The sequence below is a fragment of the Phoenix dactylifera genome, chromosome 5, assembly GCF_051530095.1.
Source record: "Phoenix dactylifera cultivar Ajwa chromosome 5, Ajwa_hap1_PhDact_Kaust_v1.1, whole genome shotgun sequence".
Taxonomy (NCBI): domain Eukaryota; kingdom Viridiplantae; phylum Streptophyta; class Magnoliopsida; order Arecales; family Arecaceae; genus Phoenix; species Phoenix dactylifera.
Window position 1 is genome coordinate 2,882,560 of NC_143194.1, and position 13,694 is coordinate 2,896,253.

At 40.0% G+C, this 13,694-nt stretch overlaps 1 long non-coding RNA gene across 9 annotated transcripts; it reads left to right on the plus strand.

Annotated features, from left to right (window-relative positions):
• Positions 1–2,590: 2,590 nt before the first annotated feature.
• LOC103721103 (uncharacterized) lies at positions 2,591–11,394 on the plus strand. Of its 9 annotated transcripts, none has more exons than XR_015986862.2 (3): positions 2,591–10,323; positions 10,499–10,807; positions 10,954–11,394. It is a non-coding gene; the product is annotated as an uncharacterized LOC103721103 (long non-coding RNA). The 9 variants fall into 9 exon arrangements; XR_015986860.2 differs by having other exon boundaries at positions 2,591–6,956; positions 7,519–10,323; positions 10,499–11,394; XR_005513135.3 differs by having other exon boundaries at positions 2,592–10,323; positions 10,499–10,577; positions 10,679–11,394.
• Positions 11,395–13,694: the final 2,300 nt, after the last annotated feature.

A 13,694-nucleotide genomic window follows, 5' to 3' on the forward strand; every position in this document is an offset into this window, starting at 1 on the left:
TTCTCTGTACTGGCCTTCTTGCTTTCTAGCTTCCTTGACTAGTTGCTAGGGACCTTCTAAGGAGTAGCTCCAAGGCTTCAGCATCTGAATCACAGTCCTACTCTCATGATTTGCCGAGAGAAGGGAGGCTTTAAAGAGAAATTAAGATCATTGCCCGCTTTCGGAGCCTGCCCTTTGAGGGCCTAGATTTGGCGGCTTGTTTTCTTGATCCTCCTATCGAGGTTGACTCCCCACTGAGACGAGGGCTCCATGGGATGAGCATGTGAAAGGTTCTGGACGAAGTCCACATCGGAATGGAGGCTTGGAGTGTGTCGTCTCCTGTGTTAAGCGGGGTCGCTTTATCGGGTATGCCGACTCTGACACTACTGCTTAGGATCCCGATATTGAGAGTGATAGCTATCCCGAGGCACATAGTGTGATGGTGATTGAGAATGGGAGTTGTGCTAGCTAGGTTCTGGTTGGACTAGCCCCGTCATTGTCTGTTTGCAGGTCTTGGACTGCCATGGTCAATGCTCGCACCTATTGAGTGAGCAGGTTGAACCGCTTTGAATCGCTCATTGTCTCTAGGCATGGCAAGCTGCTTCGGTGGAGTAGGTTCGAGGCTCTGCAACGATCTTTGGAAGGTTAGAGCGCGGCATTGCAAAGCATGGAAGTGCTGCGGGTTCTCTATGATCGGTTATTAGGGCTAAAGTCGTTCATCGAGCTAAAATTATTCGACTCGATTTCATCTGAGGATAGAAAAGTCAGCCAAGCGAGAGACCGAAGTTCCCAATATTTTTTCGTTACCACCAATTGGTGGGTCGTGCTAGACTAGTTTGTCATTATGTATGCATCCATCACGATATTCTCTCACCGTAGGTGCTGATGTGTTTCTGCGTGCGTAAGGGTGAGATAATTAAATAAAGAATAAATTATAGGAACATTTCGTTAATTTAGAGATAATTTTAGAACCAAAGTTGATAGTTTCAAACGGATTCTCCGAATTTCCGAACTGTTCCAAATAAAAATAAGCATTGAGCCAAGCCTTCCGAGCGACCTTGAAAGCCCCACCCTCCTCGTCACTTCAGCCCTTTGTGCCTTGTCGTTTTTCTTTTGGACTGGGTGAGGTGCCGGGTTTAGTGCAGACACGGCGTACTACCTAGATCCATACTTTGGCACCTTCGGTGGTTAATAAAAGTCCCCGGCCCCCGCACCCCACCGTTTTCTCTATGCACTGTTCTCAAACCTATTCTCCTTGAAAGCTCTCTCTCTCTCAGCGTGTCCATATCCATGGCTCCAATCTCATTGGAAGAATTTCTTGCTGCCGAGCCCCAAACCTCCAGGACCACGGGCCCCAAGCGAAACCTGGTGGCTAAGTTCGCCCTCTTCGCCGGCGCTGGTGGTCTCATGCTGGGGTCCGGTCGCCGCCGACGACGCCACCACCACCTGGACCTGGCATTCCAGGTCTACCTCTCCGCAAATCTCACCACCTTCATTCTGGGGCTCTTGCTGATGTACGTTTCAATTGTGGCTCCTTCGGATTCTACCACTACCCGCAGCGGCAAGATCACGATGTGGGTGACTCTGTTCATGTCTGCTGTCACCCTCGCCCTCGGCTCTTATCTCCTCGTCTTCGCAAATTGATGTGCAGCTCTGGACTAGGCCGGAATCGAACGTCATGGACTTGGTTGGTGGATTGCACTCACTCGACCCAGGCCTCCCTTTTCCAGTAATGATCTAGCTCATCTATAGACAGTTGATGTTGTTTTTGCCTGCTCTGTTCTCTGGATTGCGAGTCCGAGCTGATACGTACTGCTGTGTGCTGTGTGATTTTTATTTCTCAGTGTCCTGTTGTGGTGAGTTAAAGTAAAATGGTTGTGTTTCTCCATGTGCAAGGTTGAGGTAATTAATTAAATAAATAGTCGTGTGCTTTAAATTCTTCCCTCTTTCAGCGTCTGATTACAGAATTTTGGCTTCTTGCTTTTTAAGAGGACGCAAAAAGAAAACAAAATATGTGTTCGATTTGCTCCAATCGTGGCCTTAATCACATGACCGTACATCAGTTGGTTGATGAATCCCAAAATTAGTCCTTCTTATCTTTTGGTTTTTGTTGGGACTTTTTAGTTTTCGTTTTGTGATGTCTCTAATTCGGTTCCTTCTCTTGAAGATCTTTAATTAAGAGTCCAAATATTCATCCTTTTATAGAGATTGTGAGTACTGACGTGGAATTGGTTAATTTAAAATCAGCAGATTCTTAATTTTCACTCATTGTTTTTTTTCTGTTTACAGAAAGTTTAGGACTTTTATTGTCGAGTTTAATCTCTTCAGTTGGATTCTCCATTATTCACCGTGCTGGTTGATATTCAATAATCTTTTGATTGTCTCATAATACTTTGCTAACATTTGAATCTTCTAAAATCTGATCATGACTTCTTGTAGTGGCTTTGACATGACAGAATGATTATTTTAAAATTTTGCAGGGTAGCAAACATGGATTTCTTGACCCGAAACCGATTTCTTGACCCGGTCAAAAGCCGGTCCAAACAACCGGATCCGTTCCGGACTTCAGGACCTCCGTTGCTCCTTCACTATAAATAATCCGGGTGAGGGTGGTTTCTCTGTTTTCTCGTGAGCCTCTAGGTGCACGGGGTGTAGAGGATATAATTTCTCCTGGGAGACTGGTGATTCTAATTCCATCTCTGCAACCCTTCTCTTCCTGTCATCCTTCTCCTCATCTTCTTTTCTGTCTCTCCTTTTCTTTTTCTTTTTCTTTTCTCTCCTGTTTCTCTTGTTTAAATGGAGCCGATGATGATCATCTCCGGCTCCATGCGACGTGATTTGAGCTGTTAAGCGATGGTCACAGGTAATGAAGAATCTCAGATCCCTAATCCCTAAATCTTGAGGCTCGTGGGTTGCAAACCCAAACCCTAAATCATGGGATTCTTGGGCTTGTGAGAACTCGAAACCCTCGATCCTCTCTTCTTCTTTCCCAACCTAATGGGTTGATCATGGCGGGGCAGCTCGTGTGGTCGCCGAAGGCCACCGCTGCAGCCATTCCTTTAGGAGAAGGTTTCCGAAGAGAGGGGAGAGAGGGTATGTTATAATGTGATCGATGAAAGGCGAATTTGAGCCTCTGCCCTTCTTGTTCTCCCTCCCTTTTATGTTTTCCTTTTCTTTCCTCTTCATTTGTTTAACTGAGATTTTCTATTTTTAGGACCAGGGGAGAGCGACGGAGGATTGGTTTTTTGGGAAGGTTGCCTCCTCTGCTCTCCTCTTTCTTGTTATATATCTACGTATTTTTAGGTTTTAGAGGCAATGATGATGATTCTTGCTTTTAAGAGACGGTCGCAGGTGATGGGGATCTCGGATTCCTGGGGTTTTAAACCCTAACTGCTTGGATTCCTGGGTTTAGGAAACCCTAAGTCTCGATCCATCTTTTCTTGTTTTCTAGTCTAATGGATTGATGGTGAGGTAGCTTGGATGGTCCCCAAAGGCAACCGCTACAGCCATTCTTTTAGAAAAAGGGGTTCAAAAGAGAGGAGGGGAAGGGCAAGGAAAGGTGAATCTGCGCCTCTGCCCCGTTCTCCCTCTGTTTTATGTTCGTTTCCTTTTGCCTCCTTCATTTATCTGAACCATACTCTCAGGATTTGCTGTTATCATGAAAACCTTAGCCTCGATCCCTCTCTTCCTGTTTTCCGTCCTAATGAAGTGATGGCGAGGCAGCTTGGATGGCCACGAAGGCAACCGCTGCAGCAGCCCTTCCTTTAGGAGAAGGTTTCGGAAGAGAGGAGAGAGGGGAAGGTAATTTTTTAATTTCTTTCTTGTTCTTTATTGAGTTCTTTAATTTGTTCCATCTTCCGCTTCCTCTCTCTTGTTGTCTTCTTTCTCTCTCTATTTATTTATAGTTCTTTGGGGTGACGATGATGATGATGATCATCTCTATCATGCGATTTGAGCTTTTAAGCAATGGTCGTATGTGAACGGCGTCAACCTCTAAATCCCTGAACCCTAAATATTGTAATTCTTAGATTCTTGGTGGGCAAACCCTATATCCCTGAACCCTAAATCCTATGCTTCCTTGAGGTTCGAAACCTTAGTTCTTAGATTCATGGGCTTGGAAAATCCTAAGTCTCAATTCTCTCTTGGTGTTTTCCGTTCTAATGGATTGATGGGGAGGCAGCTCGCATGGCAGCCAAAGGCAACTGCTGCAGCCATTTCTTTGAGAAGGGCTCAAAATAGAGGGGAGGGGGAAAGAGGGAAGGGCATCTTAGGATGTGATCGAAGAAAGGTGAATCTGAGCTTTGCCCCTCATTGCCTTCCTCTATTTTATTTTATTTTACTTTTTTTTTGGTTTCTTTGATGGCAATTTTGTTTCTAGGGTTAGGGTTTTTGATGTTATGACAAGAGTTTGCTTTTAACTGCAGCTTTCCTTTTTCTTGGTTTCTTTTGCATTAGCATGTTATTTATAATGTATGATTTTTTTTTTTTTTTAATTTCGCCCCAAAGATGCTGGGGGATTTGCTGTTGTGATGATGGTTTTACTTAATACGACTGATCTATAAAATATGAAAACTACAGGAATTAGTTGATTATATTCGAGGCTTGCTTTTTCAAATTTCTTTTGTTCAGGCTTTTCTTCTCTATTTTTCCTGTGGTGAAATCTCTATCTATGTATTAGGTAAATGATATTAATCAGCATCTTTGTTGCTTTATGTTTAGCAATGGAATGATGTTTGTTGCTCAGTATCTCCCCCTTCCCCCTTCTTTTTTTAAGAATAACACACTGATTTGGTGCCATGAGCCAAAGCAACGATATATAGGTGCTAGTGTCAAGATTTCATCTTCAATGCAGGGGTTTCCTATCTTTGATACTGATGTACATAAAGTAGTACATTTTCTTGAGTCCCATTAGCAGGCAAGAATATTATCATTGCTTTTATTGCAGTTTCACAGGAGGCTTTGCTGAAGAGGATTTTTTTTTTCCGGGGAATCCCAGGTTTTGCTCAAGAGGATTCTTTTTTGAAGAATGTTTGTTATCTTGTATGTTGCGGTTATTGTGTTCCAGCTTTGATTGTCTAATGATGCAGTAATTTGTGTTTAGTTTACATATTGGGTCACAGCTGAAGGAGATTTTCAGAACGTCTGGATTTGGTTGATTGTAATGAGTTTCATTCTCTTATATGACGGGCAACTGCTCCTCTTCTTCTGTTTCTGTAATCAAAATTGTGATCCAGTCACACTCGTTGGTGGTACAGCTACGTGGATGGGTAGGCTTGAGATATGGTTGCAGCGAGCTTCATTTCCTTTTCTTATATATGAGGTTCTCTTTTCCTTCTGTTTCTTTCATCAGCATGCTGATCCAGTCATCAGTTTTCATTAGTGATAATGCTACGGTGCTTGGGTTGCCTTCATGCATGGTTTTGATGAGTGAGGTTTTTCATCCTATAGAGAAGATATGAAAGGATATGGCTTTGGTGGATGGATTGGCTTCGTATATGTTTTCCATGAGCGACATTTTTCATCCTGCTGCGAAGATATGAAATGATATATTTCCCAGGTTGCTTACTCAGGGCATGTAGTGATCACTGTTTCTTCAGTTCCAGTCCTGCCTGAGCTTGTAGTGGTGGAGACATATTTTGTAGGGGGCAGGACCTTGTCAAATTTTCATGGTTCTCATTTATGGTTGTCAGCTTTTTAGGTTCTTGAAGAATTGCTTTTGGCATTCATGTTAGTTTATGACTTATGCCATTGTATAATGCAGTATGCGTGGGAATTTTGGCATGCTTTTAATTTTTCTTTTGGTTCGTCAGTGTGCTTTTTGTGTCGGGGCGAGTGGCAGGGTTGTGACAGGGAATGTTTATTTGATGCAGGAGCATCATGTGATTATGATAGGAAAACTCTATTTTGAGATAACGTTGAATGTTTATTTTGGACATAAGTTGGGCTTTCAAATCATGATGTTTGATATGTGATTTGGATCGAATCAGTTTAAGTTAGGTATCTTCATTGACTTGCAGTATGCTCTAGGTTATGGTTCATTTATTTGTCATTAAAGTTGGATATTTTTTTGGCTGCGCAGCCTTCTGTTTCACCAGCAAGCTCGATTTGTTTATGACCTGCCAGAGCAGTACAACATGGTAGAGTAACAACATAGAAGGGGGTGAGGTTAAGATGCCATCTACAATTAAGAGAGCGGGATCGCTTTATTAATTTTTGTGGATCATGTAAATTTGGTCTCTACTTTAGTATCAGTACTGCATATTTTGCTGAAGGGATTCTTTTGCTGGAATGTAGTTTATGTCCATGATTTTATCGTCATGATGATTCGATAGGTCATCTCATCTCTGATATTTGGAGAAGTAAATTGGAGTCGAAAGAATCATCTGCTGCCAAGGTTTCATCATTAGTTTTATCACTCTCGTGTTTAGTCTCCTTGGTTTAGTTACCAACTGGTACTCATGTATGATACCTTGGGATTTGATTGCTAGATGGCGCTCTTACTCATATTAGTGCGTTGACAAGTATCTTGATTAAACCACCAATTGTATACTACAAAGCTGTCGATTTTGTTGGGCTGGCATATAATAAGTATAGTTTAAGAGACTCCTGCCTTTTCATCTAGGGCATCCTTCCTCGTTATGAGGTGATTTTTGATGGAATAGCCTCATGTCTTCTCAACCTCCAGGCTCCTTTCGTCTGAAAGGAGTTTCCTTTTTTATGAACAGGACTTGACCTTGATGGAGAGTCTGGAAATGTATCATTTGTATCTGAATGCAGCCAAAAGGATAAGGACTAATACAGGAGACAGAAAGGGAAGGGTAAGGACAAGGTTTCACTGGAAAGTAATTCATTGTTAGAAATCTGTAGCTGGTCAAGATGGAATGGAAAAGGGAGCATCGACTTCTTGGATTGCTTTTTGTTGCCTGCTGAAGATCATGCAATGTTGGAGATATTGACTGTACTTAAATTGTCTTTAGGTATTCTCTATCTCATTTCTCTAAGCTTTCACTTCTTTGTTATCTTACCTGTTTGTAGGATAGAATAAATTATCTTGGCAAGCTAGATGTCAGTTTCCAGGGATTTGGACATCGATAAAGTCTTCTTGGCACTGTGCTTTCAGAGCATCTTGGGAATCATCGACTTCTTATATTGCTTTTGTTTGACTGTATTTGAAGTATCTTTAGGTTATATTCTCTCTCATTTATTTGAGCTTTTACTTCTTAGTTATCTTAGATATATGGGCAATGTAGTTGGCAGTTTCCAGGGATCTGGACATTGGTATAGTGTTTTTCTATTAGTGTGTTACCAGAACTATGGCTGTCATGGAAGTTGGTGGATACAAGTGTTTAGTAAGTCACTTTTAATTAGCATGTTGGCATCTCGATTCATCGCCTTCCATTTTCCTTTTCCTTCTTGGCTCATGTTATGTTTCATGTTTCAACTAAGGGTGCTTCTTATCTTTGTTGTGCGGATCAATCAAAATACTTTTCTCAGTTTTTATGGCGGGCAGAATTTAATATCCTTGTTCGAATTTCACAGAGGTTTTGCTGTGGCAGATTCTTTTCACTGGGGGGATCTTTTGCTACTGAATGTTGGTATTATTTCTCTGCTGGGCTCTATCATCTCAATGCTTCAGTGATCTAAATGTTTGATGATATATGTCGTCTTTTGATCCGGGAACAGATGTGGATCCTTATGCACACCTTGGGCTGCAATCTAAATAGTATTGTTAGGAATTTTAATTTTTTGGAAATTCTGGGTTTGGATATTTGCAAAGAGCTTTGTTTGTCTTCCCCTGGAGTCAAGGTTCTCCTTTTTTCTTTAGATTTTTTGAAGTTACCTGTTAACAAGATTGCATCATCAATTCCATTATTTTTATCATGTACTATGGTTAATATGTCCACGTTTTATTGCCAAGTGATCCACTTCAATTAGTGCGCTAAATCAATCAGCAAATTTCTGCAGCGACAATATTGACTGATACAGTCATATGAAGTGGTTGGCTGAAGCTATAATTCTGATGAAGGAGGTTTTACCTTAAAGTTTATTATGCATATTTTATTAAATGCCATTTATTTAGTAGTGTTCTTACCAAGGCTGATTATTGTTTTCTGTTTCTTTGCAGCCTCTTGAGAGCGTGTCATGGTAATCCAATTTGACTTATGTAGAATCTACATATTCCTTTTTCTTAGGGTAGATTGTAAACTTTGAATTTGTAACTGAGGTGATCTTGTTCTTATTCCGCACCTCCCCCCCCCCCCCCCCCCCCCCCAAAAAAAAATTAAAAAAAAAAAAATAAAATAAAAATTGAAGTTTGTTCACAGAATATCCTTTTGGTTCATGCTATTGAATATAATGTAGTTTGTGCAAGAATTCTAGCATACACATTGTTTGCTTTTGTGATAGGTGGGGTCTAGTATATTGCTACAAAAATATTTATTTGGTGTTTCTTTCCGAGGTTGGTTATTTTGGCCCCTCCTTAATTATTTTTTTTGTATTCTTTTATCAATGTTCTTTTGGTTACCATTTCATTAACACGTGAACATTAGTTGCCTTGCCATGACATTGATGGCTGTGAACTGTTAAAAGATTTAGAATTTTAGGTTTTGGGATTTATATGTTGTTTGATCTTTTCTTGGAAGCATGCTTCTGAAAGAATTACATCGAGATAATTTCTTCTCAATTATGGTTGGTATCTGGTTCGTAAAGGCTACAGTTTGATGCCTTTCACAGAGGCCCTATCAAGACAGACCATGATATCCTCCATTATTATGGTAGTGTAGTCATCTTGAAGGTACACTACTATTACTTAGTTTCAACTCAATTCTCATGGCTGTCTATTCTTTTTTGTCACGTTGCTGCAAAACATTTGATCTTGAACTTTTCGAACTAAGACCTGTGTGAGAAGTTTTCAACTCTCTTTATTGCCAGGGGCTGGCTGGGGTGTAACTCCCTTTACTTTGGCATAAAGCACTCTGCTGGATCGATAGATCGAATATGATAAATCAGTTTGATTGTTGTTCCTGTGGAAGGGCGTTGTACCGTAGTTACCGTTATGATTATTAGTTTGTTGTTTGCTTGTGGTTCTTCAACGTAGACACATTTAATATTTATCCATTGTTCTATACTTCGCTAGGTATTTTGTTCTTCTTCCATGCTTTTCTTTCTCTTTTTCTCTCCTTTTTTTTTTCAAATGGATGATTACTGCTGTATTTTAAGGTGACGAGAGTTTGGGTCGTGCTTGCATGGCGTTTTGGGTTGTATCTTTTGCATGAAAGAGTGATTGATCTCTTTTGCCACGTCAACTGTTGGATCGCACCCGACTCTCAAAGCACATTGGATTATATCCATTTATTGCTATATAGATCTCAAAGTGACCATTGCTTGATCCCATTGTGAATGTGTGCGAAGGAAGGTGTGAGTCCTTTTGCACGATTTTCTTGCTGTCATGGTGATTCATGTCATCTGTCCTATTTGCTTGTGGTTTTCCAGCTTAGACTTAATTTAAGTCAATGTTTTGTTGTCATGTTTTTCTTTTTTTAGGCAAAAAAAATATGCATTGGACTGTTGGTGATGTATTTTAATGGGAGTAAAGTTTTGGACATGCATGTATGGTGGTTCTTTTATTCCTGTCATAGTGGTCTATGTTATCTGTTTCCTGTCTACTCGTGTTTTTCCAGCTTAGACATGTTCGTTGTTCATCTTTGATGCTAGATTGTGATGCTTGGATGCAAAATATTGAGGGTTCATCTTGTGCGGTGATTTTAGGGCCTATACAATTATCATTCACTAAATCTCGACTGCTAGACTTGCGCAATTAGTTCAACTTACTGGCATGGTAGAGGATCGGAGCACCTTGTGACGGGTACAAGAGAATCAAGCATGTATTAACAAAGGATACTTTCCATCAACCACTGCACTATAGTCTTGTAGGGCATCTTTCTTTGCCAAGTTATACTACTACAACAAACTGGAATTTGCTGTTGATTACTTGCCCCAAATGGAAATGCTATACAAATCATATGCTAAATTTAGAGCTTAGAGCAAAGACGTGACAATAACTCATATTATATGGTTGCCTCCTTTGCTCCTCTTTCTCGTTTATATCTATCTATTTGTTTTCATGGGCAATGATGATGATGAGCTTCTAAGAGGCGGTCGCGGGTGATGGGGGTCTCGGATGCTTGGTAGGTAAACCTTGATCCATCTATTCTTGTTTTCTACCCTAATGGATTGATGGTGAGGTAGCTTGGATGGTCCCAAAAGGCAACCGCTACAGCTATTCCTTGATGAAGAGGGGTTCAAAAGAGAGGAGGGGAAGGGCATCTTAATTAATGATGAAAGGTGAATCTGAGCTTCTGCCCCGCTCTTTCTTCTGTTTTATGTTCGTTTCCTCTTGCCCCCTTCATTTATCTGAACCATATTCTCTGAAATTTTGAGGGAAAAAGGATTTGCTGTTATGTTGAAAACCTTGGTCTCAATCTCTCTCTTCCTGTTTTCTATCCTAATGATTTGATAGCGAGGCAGCTTGGATGGCCACGAAGGCAACCGCTGCAGCCCTTAAGGAGAAGGTTTCGAAAGAAAGGAGAGAGGGGAAGGTAATTTTTTAATTTCGCTCTTTTTCTTTATTGCGTTCTTTAATTTGTTCCATCTTCTGCTTTCTCTCTCTTATTCTCTTTCTCTCTCTATTTATTTATAGTTCTTTGGGGTGACGATGATGATGATCATCATCTCTATCATGCAATTTGAGCTTTTAAGCAATGGTCATATGCGAACGGGTCAACCTCTAAATCCCTGAACCCTAAATCTTGTAATTCTTAGATTCTTGGTGGGTAAACCCTCTATCCCTGAACCCTAAATCCTATGTTTCCTTGGTGTTCTAAAACCTTAGTTCTTAGATTTCTGGGCTTGGAAAATCCTAAGCCTCAATCCTCTCTTGGTGTTTTCCATTCTAATGGATTGATGGGGAGGCAGCTCGGATGGCGGCCAAAGGCAACTGCTGCAGCCATTTCATTAGGAGAAGGGCAGATAACAGAGGGGAGAGGGAAAGAGGGAAGGGCATCTTTCGATGTGATCGAAGAGCTTTTTTTTTTTTTTGGTACAAATGTGATCAAAGAGCTTTGCCTGTCATTTCCTTTCTCTATTTTATTGTATTTTACTTTTTTTTTTCATTTCTTTGATTGCAATTTTGGTTTCTAGGGTTAGGCTTTTTGTTTACCTTTTCTTTGTTTCTTTTACATTTGCATGTTATTTATAATGTTATGAATTTTTTTTTTTAATTTCGCCCCAAAGATGCTGGGGATTTGCTGTTGTGATGATGGCTTTGTTTAATATGCCTGATTTATAAACTATGAAAACTACAGGAATTAGTTGATTATATTCAATGTTTGCCTTTTCAATGAAGTATTTTTTCTTGAATAATATAGCGTCACCAATGAAGTTAAGAATATCTCTCTCTCTCTCTGTATAAACGGAAGTATAGAATATACTTTGGTTGGTTCTATGTTTGGCGTCCTGCATGGCATGTGTGCATAGTTGGGTGCGCCTGCCTTTTGTTTTTCATGCATACGCTATGGTTCAGGCTTGTAATAGCCCATATCTGGAACATCTATGGGCTGCTATTGGGGAATGCCAGGCATTGCCAATCCTTAGCAAGAGTCATAGTATTGAGATTCAAAATGAAGACTTGAACAAGAGATGTGGCATGGCATGATTGTTGCATAAAACTATCTAGGGAGAGACAATGGCCATTCATAGGGAATGGTGTTAAGTCTTGCCATCAAATGAGACTTATATGCCAATATATGGACAAGGTAATTTAGGTTGACCAGCGCAAGGAAACTTGTCGGAATTATGCTAATTATAACCATTCATTATTTTATATGGACAAGTAAATTGCAAAAGAAGATGAGCAAGATATATTTATAGCATCTCATGGTGGACAACAATCTATCATATTGAACAGGACCAAGGTTATTAGAGAGATTTAAGAGGGGGGAATGGCGGAGGGGCAGGGGGGTACTTCAATAAATGTTAAAGTAGAGGAGAGAGATGCACATGATCTTTGTACTTGTACCTGAGCAAACTTCACCCGGTGTTCATCAACCTCATTAACAATGATCCTTCCCCAATCTCTAAAAAATAAATAAGGAAGTGTAGTGGTGATAATTGAATGCATTATCAGTCGATTAAGTCTCGACAAAGGATCATCTCGTGGTGATAATTAAACTAGAAAGAATCAGTAACTATGTAGTTAAGAACTATAATTGCAGAACTGTACTTTCTCACAGAAGAAAAGAGCTTGCATAATTGTAGGATGAGCTGAAAAACAAATATTGATTGGTGCATTGAGATGCATTCTTGTCCCAATTTAGATTGTATTCAAGGTGTCGGCATGATTGATGTAGGAGAAAAAAATCACTGTTAGCTGGAGGCACCATCAATTAAACCAAGCAAACCAACGACGGCAGCAATGGTGAAGGAACATCAGTTGCAAAAGTTCATAGCAAGACCGCAATGCCTTTATAACAAGTTTGAAAGATCGTGGTAGTTAAAGCTCATCGTAAAGTTAGTTTAGGTGTCATAACAAGCTCTGAAAGGGAAGTATGAGGTGCATGATGAATGGAGATCTATGAAGTTGAATGGCCGGTAATTAAATTTTAAAGATAGTAACTTCGGCAACCATAGTAGATTTTCATTCAGAACTTCTTTGGTGTAGATTTTCATTCAGAACTTCTTTGGTGTTCCTGCTTCCTATCACATTGAACTGAAATAACACTGTTTTAAATTGCCTATGCTGAGGAAACATCCATGTAGACATGGTTGCTGGCATGGAGAAACGAACTTGTCATTGCCACTTCAGTTCTCACCGTCTAATATACAACCTTGATTATGTCAACATATTGTGTTAATTAAGCTTAAAGTTTGCCTCCACATATTCCAATAATAACCAACTCTAGTCTTGCTTCCTGTGAAAATATCCATAAAATAATTAAAGAACTATTTTGACTGAAAATATCTAATTAACAACCTTCCCGAAGAAAAAATATGATACACTAGCGCATAGTGTAACTTCTAAGGTCAAAAGTATTTCCTAAAAAAAAAGGTGTTTGATAATATCATGTAAAAAGTGTTTCTACAGGAAGAAAATAATACAAAAAATCACCTAAAGGAGAAGCTAGAAAACTCTTCTTCTAGCTTCTCCTTCTCTCTCTTTCTTTAAATGCACAAGCAGCACCAAAAACACACTAATTAAGGACTCCAAATTCAGTGTGTGTGTGGTTTTTTGGATTAGATAAGAAAACTAAAGGTGCCAGCCCGGGCCCACGGGCTTCTTCCCTTGTATACACTGATAGATCCTCTTGTTTGATTAGATCCCATAGTGTCCCTCCCCATTGGCATTTTGGAAAGCCAGGCCAATCAGATGTCTTAGTTCAAGCAATGGCATAGAAGAAGAACGAAACAAAGTGAGAGGCTGTAATTTAGGCAGAGGGTTGAGTCATATTCACAAAAGTATAAAGCTTCAAATTTATGCACCTTTTTCCCATGAGAGGGTAAAAGATAAGGGAAAGCTTTTTTCCAAAGGTGGCAAGCATAAAAATGCTCCAAAACTATCTCACTTGATTCCTCTAGAGACTCCTTGGAATGGAAAAGAAAAAGTTGCATCTTTCTCAAACTAAAACCAGCTCACATATCTTATGTAATAACTCAGGACC